We start from the raw sequence: 6,000 nt of genomic DNA on the forward strand, positions 1-6,000 counted from the left end.
TAAGGACATCCAGTTGTCCACTGTGTACCACCATGACTCTGGTGTCCACCTGTGGGTGTATTCACAATTACTTTAGCATCAAGTTTTTGCAGAACCATGACCAAAGTACAGAGGTATATTTACTATATAATGTGGTCTGTACACCAACTGTCCTCCGAAGGTTTACACAATCTGCCTTAGAACAGAGGGTTCAGAATAGTTCCTACAGAGAAAAGTGATCATCTCAAATTTGCAAATGGGGCTGACTCTTAATTTGCAGGAACTAGGGTGATATGAAAATATACGGTCCCTGGTTCAAAACAAAGCAGAGGGAAAATGCATTTCTGTTTCCTTCATGGATTCCCTCCTGCCTCATTATGGCCATTTCATCAGCTATTTAATATCCCAGCCCCTTAAGGGCAGGGATACTCCCCAGGCTAAGGCAGATCCTCCCAGATACACATGACTTGGCTCATGGGATCCCCATCCAACCACAGCCTTCCGCATGCCTGCATTCAAAATAGCATGTAATGGCCAAATGCAATAGGACCTGGGCTTTAGTGGTTGGCAGCATGCTGAAATGGTACTAAAAATCTGGTCTGAAGCACACAGCACCATCGATCACTTAACTTATCCATTTGTTCTGTAGAATCATTTTGTTATATAATTGCATTAGAAGGGCATGTAATTTTGCATCTGTAATTATTTAAGTAACCATATTATTTAAAAAAAAATAAGTAAATCTTGGAGATCTAGGCCTTTTTCTTTTTTCTTTAAAAGCATCAGGATTATTTTCTAGCATGAACTGCTTATAACAGCCCCTCCACTCCACACTGAAGATGAGATGGATTTATGAAGTGTTACCAAAACAACCACCTGTGAGAAATGGCTGGGGAAGTATGTGGGAAGAAAACCACACCAAGAGGGTGAAAAGGAGGAAACAAAATGTAGGAGAAGGTAGAAAAGGGGGGAGGGTTTCTTTCTCCCCTGCCTACCCATTTGTCGCTGTGGAGCAGGGAAAGTGAGTGGAGCCAAAAAAGGAGGGGAAACATGTATTATGAAAAAACAAATAACACTGGTAGAACTAGGAGGAAAAACCAGACTTTAAGAATGGACCCTAGAGCTAAAGAAGGAAAGCTCATAAAGGTAAAGGTGTCATTTTCCAAAACTATATAAGAAGTTTAAATTTATATTGCCACAAAACTAAAAGGAATGGATAAATCTACAATGGGAAATAAATAAATATGCAATCATACCGGGATAGTTAAATATACCTCACTTAGGAACTGGTAGAATAAGCAGGTAAAATATCAGTAGAATTTTGGAGTATTAAAAATTGTAGATGATTTGATCAGTAAAATTTACCTAATGGAACTATATATAATGCTGGACCTAACAGTTGAAGAGCTGAAGAATTCACATTCTTTTTAGGTAAATATGAATGTTGATAAATATTGGCCATATAATAAGTTACAAAGTTAAGTCTCCACAAATTTCAAAGGACTGAATTTGTAAAGAGCATGTTGTCTGACCATAGAGCAACTAAGATAGAAACTAATAACTGAAAGAAATCTAGAAATATGCTTCTTAATAAACTACAATCAAGAAGAAATAGATTAGAATATTAGAAATCTTTTTGAACTTAAAGTTGACAGAACAGTTAATATTAAAGTTTGTAGTTGAGCAAAAACTGTTAAAGAAAAATTTCATAACATATTAGAAATGAAGGAAAGACAAAGACTAAGTTAGCAAGCATCTATTTCAAGAACTTAAAAAATATAAAGCAAATGATCTAAAGAACAAATAATGAAGGAAAGATTTGAGAATAGAAATTAACATATCGGCAATCTTCTATTAGAAGGGGAAAAAAAATCCAAGTTTGTTCTTTGGAAAAACTTTTAAAATTCATAAACTTTGGAAAGACTGATTAAAAAAATAAGAGTATACAAGTACCCAACATAAAAGGAATTTCTAGTGGAAAAGAAAATGCCACCATAGCAGGCTAAGTAATACTCCCTGAAGATAGCAGGTCTTAATCCCTGGAACTTGTAAATGTTACCTTATTTGGAAAAAGGGTTTGTACAGATGTGATTAAGTTAAGGATCTTGAGATGGGGAGATTATACTAGGTTATCCTGGTGGGTCCTAAATGCCATCAGAAATATCTTCATAAGAGAGAGGTAGAGGGAGATAACATACAAAGAGAGAAGGCCAAGTGAAGATGGAGCATGAAGAGATTTGAAGATTGGAATAATATGGCCGCCAGGCAAGGAGTGCGCGCTGCCCTCTATAATTGGAAGAGGCAAAGAGTGGGTGATCCTCTAGAGCCTCCGGAAGGAGTGAAACCTTGCTAACACCCTGAGTTTGGACCAGAGAATTATTTCATACTTCTGGCCTCAGAATACATGTCTGTTGTAAAGCCAGGAAGTTTGTAATAATTTGCTACAGTAGCCACAGGAAATTAATACAACCACTCTTCTATAGACTTCGAAGTCAATAAAAAATGAATAAGGGAAAACTGTGTCAACTTGAGGCCACTAAATTGAAAACACAGATGAAATGCACAAATTCCTATGAAAATCCAAACTGAGAAGTGAAATACAGAAGAGATTTAAAAATCTGAAATGTGCTATAATTGTTTTAAAATATAATCCTAAGTAAATAACTTTATCTGGCGAAAATATCAGGCCCTTGTGATTTCCCCAGCAAATTCTTCCAAGTATTTTCCAAGGGAATAACACAATAATTGAGACCAATTTTCATGCAAATTCTCCCATAGAAGATAAAGAAATTACCGTTTTTCCAGTCTATTTTATGATAGCCTTTTTATCATAACCTGAGAATTACATTATGAAAAAAGAAAATTACAAAATTTTCTTGCTCATAAACAGAGATGGAAGAATTCTTAAACATAATATAAGCAAACCAAATTCAGCAATATATAAACAGATTAATACACCATGATCAAGTTAAGTTTATTTTAGGAATGCAAAATTAGTTTTACAATAAAATAGCAATCAAAATATGTTGCCACATTACCAGAAAAAAGGAGAAAAATCATAGAATACCTCAGTAGATGCAAGAATAGGTATTAGATGAAATTCAAAGTCCATGTATTATAAAAATTCTTAGCAATAAATAGAAGAGAAGGAAACATCCTTAGTCTATTAACAGCTGTTTATAAGAAACTTACATCAAAATTAAGGGTGAAAGTTGAACCATTTTTCTTAGACATAGGCAGGAAGGCAAAGGTTCTTGCTCTCAGTAGTTTTATTCAACACGGAGTGAAGGGCTTTACTAGTGTAATGAGACAAAGATAAGAAGTAAAAGATATAAGGACTGAGAAGAAAGAAATAAAATGGTAATTATGTATGAAAGATATATTTGGGTATGTAAAAGCTATAAATCATTACATAACAATTTATCTAATATTTATCTAACAGATAATTATTAGAATTAATAGGTAATTTTATCCAGGTTGGCAGTTGCAAAACAAATATGCAAAATCAATTTTAATTTTATGTATTAACAAAAAACAACATGAAAATTTAAAAAGCTAATTATAGACATATATCCTTTATAAAAGTAGCAAAATATTTCATGTATTTATAATGTACATGCTACCAGAACTGCTTTAAAACTGTGTTTTTTTTGTTTTTTGGTTTTTTTTTTAATATTTTATTTATTTATTTGACAGAGAGAGAGAGATCACAAGTAGGCAGAGAGGCAGGCAGAGAGAGAGAGGGGGAAGCAGGCTCCCCGCTGAGCAGAGAGCCCAATGCGGGGCTCGATCCCAGGACCCTGGGATCACGACCTGAGCCGAAGGCAGAGACTTAACCCACTGAGCCACCCAGGTGCCCCTAAAACTGTGTTTTATTAAAAGCATAAAAAAAGACAACTTTCTGAGGGGGAGGAAGCAAGATGGTGGAGGAGTAGCAGACTGAAACAGACATCAGGTCCCAGAAGTTCAGCTAAATAGTTATCAAATCATTCCTAACACATACAAAACCAATAGGAGATAGAAGAGAAGAGCAGCAACTCTAGGACAGAAATCGACCACTTTCTGGAAGGTAGGACACGCGGAGAAGTGAATCTGAAGCAATGGAAAGATAAACCGTCGGGGGAGGGGCCAGCTCCGGGCAAGTGGCAGAGCAGCAGAACACAAAATCAGAACTTTTAGGAGTCTGCTCCATTGAGGATGTTGCTCTAGAGGCTAAGCAGGGGTGGAGCCCTCACGGGGACAGTGCGGTCTCAGGACATGTGGGGTCACTGAATGATTGGGGGTGTCTAAGTGTGGCAGAGCTCCCAGGTATTAGAGCAGGGAAGCCGGCTGTGGAGACAGAGCCGAGGAGTGAGCTCTCAGCTCAGGGTTACCTTCAATCATGATCTAAGACAGAGTCTGGCCACTACTCTTTGAGCAGGGACCCCACAAGTAGCAGATCCGGGAGACTCACCTTTCTGCTCTAGGAGGAACAGTGGGGCAGGAATCTGCTGGGTTTGGAAACTCCAAACAAGGCTATGTGCCAGAGATACACTTGATCACAGGGCAGGTGAGCACGGAGTGCGGTTGGAGACCATGAAGATGGGAGTGATGGAGCGCTTTTCTCTGAGGGCACACTGAGGAGTGGGGCTCCAAGCTCTTGGCTCTTCAGGGCCAGAGACTGGGAAGTCGCCATCTTCATTTCTGTCCTCCAACATGGTATGGAAAGTGTTCAGGAAGCAAAAGCTCCAAGAGTGAACCCAAGCAGATTACTTAGTCTGGGCCCTGGCAAGGCTGGTGTAATTCCACCTCGGGCAAAGACATTTGAGAATCACTGCAACAGGTCCCACCCCCAGAAGATCAGCAAGAACATCCGGCCAAGACCAAGTTCAATAATCAATGAGAACTGCAAACTCCAGAGACAGAGGAAAGCAATGCATAGAATTCATGGCATTTCCCCCATGATCCTTTAGTCTTGCAAATGTGAATTTTTTTTATAAAAAATTTGAATTTTTTTAAATTTTATTTTTCTCTTATTCTATTTTTTTAACTTTTCCTCTTCCCTCTTTTAATGTTTTTTTAACTATTTTATCTTAACAATATTAAAAAAAAACTTTTTAAATTGTCATTGTTATAGTCATATTTTATCCCTTCATTGTATATAACCTTATTTTTTGTATATATATAGGTTTTTCTTTACAATTTTGGGATACAATTTCTCCTAATAGATCAAAATATACCCTAAATCTAGCATATGGCTTTGTTCTAGTCTCCAGTCTGATCACATTCTTTCCTCTTTTTCTCTTCTTTTCTCAACCAATTTATCAATTCCTTTTTTAGAATTTTTTTTTTAAATTTTCATCTTTACAGTCATATTCCATCACTTCATCATGTTTACCCTTCTTTTTGTATATATATAAAAGATAAGTTTTTGTATATATATAAAAGATAAGTTTGTCTTTAAAATTTAGGATGGTAGGGGCACCTGGGTGGCTCAGTGGGTTAAAGCCTCTGCCTTTGCCTCAGATCATGACTCCAGGGTCCTGGGATGGAGCCCCGTATGGGGCTCTCTGCTCAGCAGGGAGCCTGCTTACTCCTCTCTCTCTGCCTGCCTCTCTGACTACTTGTAATCTCTATCAAATAAATAAATAAAATCTTAAAAAAAAATTCAGGATGGTAGTTTCTTCTAAGAGACCAGAATATACCTAAAATCAAATGGGGGCTCTGTATTATTCAGCAGTCTAAATATATAGATATAGATATAGATATAGATTGATATATATTTATCTATGATATTTATTATATTATACATAATAAATTATATTTATATAATTATATTATAATAATTTTATTATATTATATTTATATATTATATTATTAATATTTATATATAATATTTATATATGTAATATATAAGTATATATATTCCCCCCCTTTCTACCCCCCTGGTTTTGGGTTTGGTTTGTGTATATTTTTGGGGGGATTTGCCACCCTCTTAGTGTTTTATTTTCTCATTCATATATTCCTATCTGAATAAAATGA

The sequence above is a fragment of the Mustela erminea genome, chromosome 17 (genome assembly GCF_009829155.1).
Source record: "Mustela erminea isolate mMusErm1 chromosome 17, mMusErm1.Pri, whole genome shotgun sequence".
In the NCBI taxonomy this organism is placed as follows: Eukaryota; Metazoa; Chordata; class Mammalia; order Carnivora; family Mustelidae; genus Mustela; species Mustela erminea.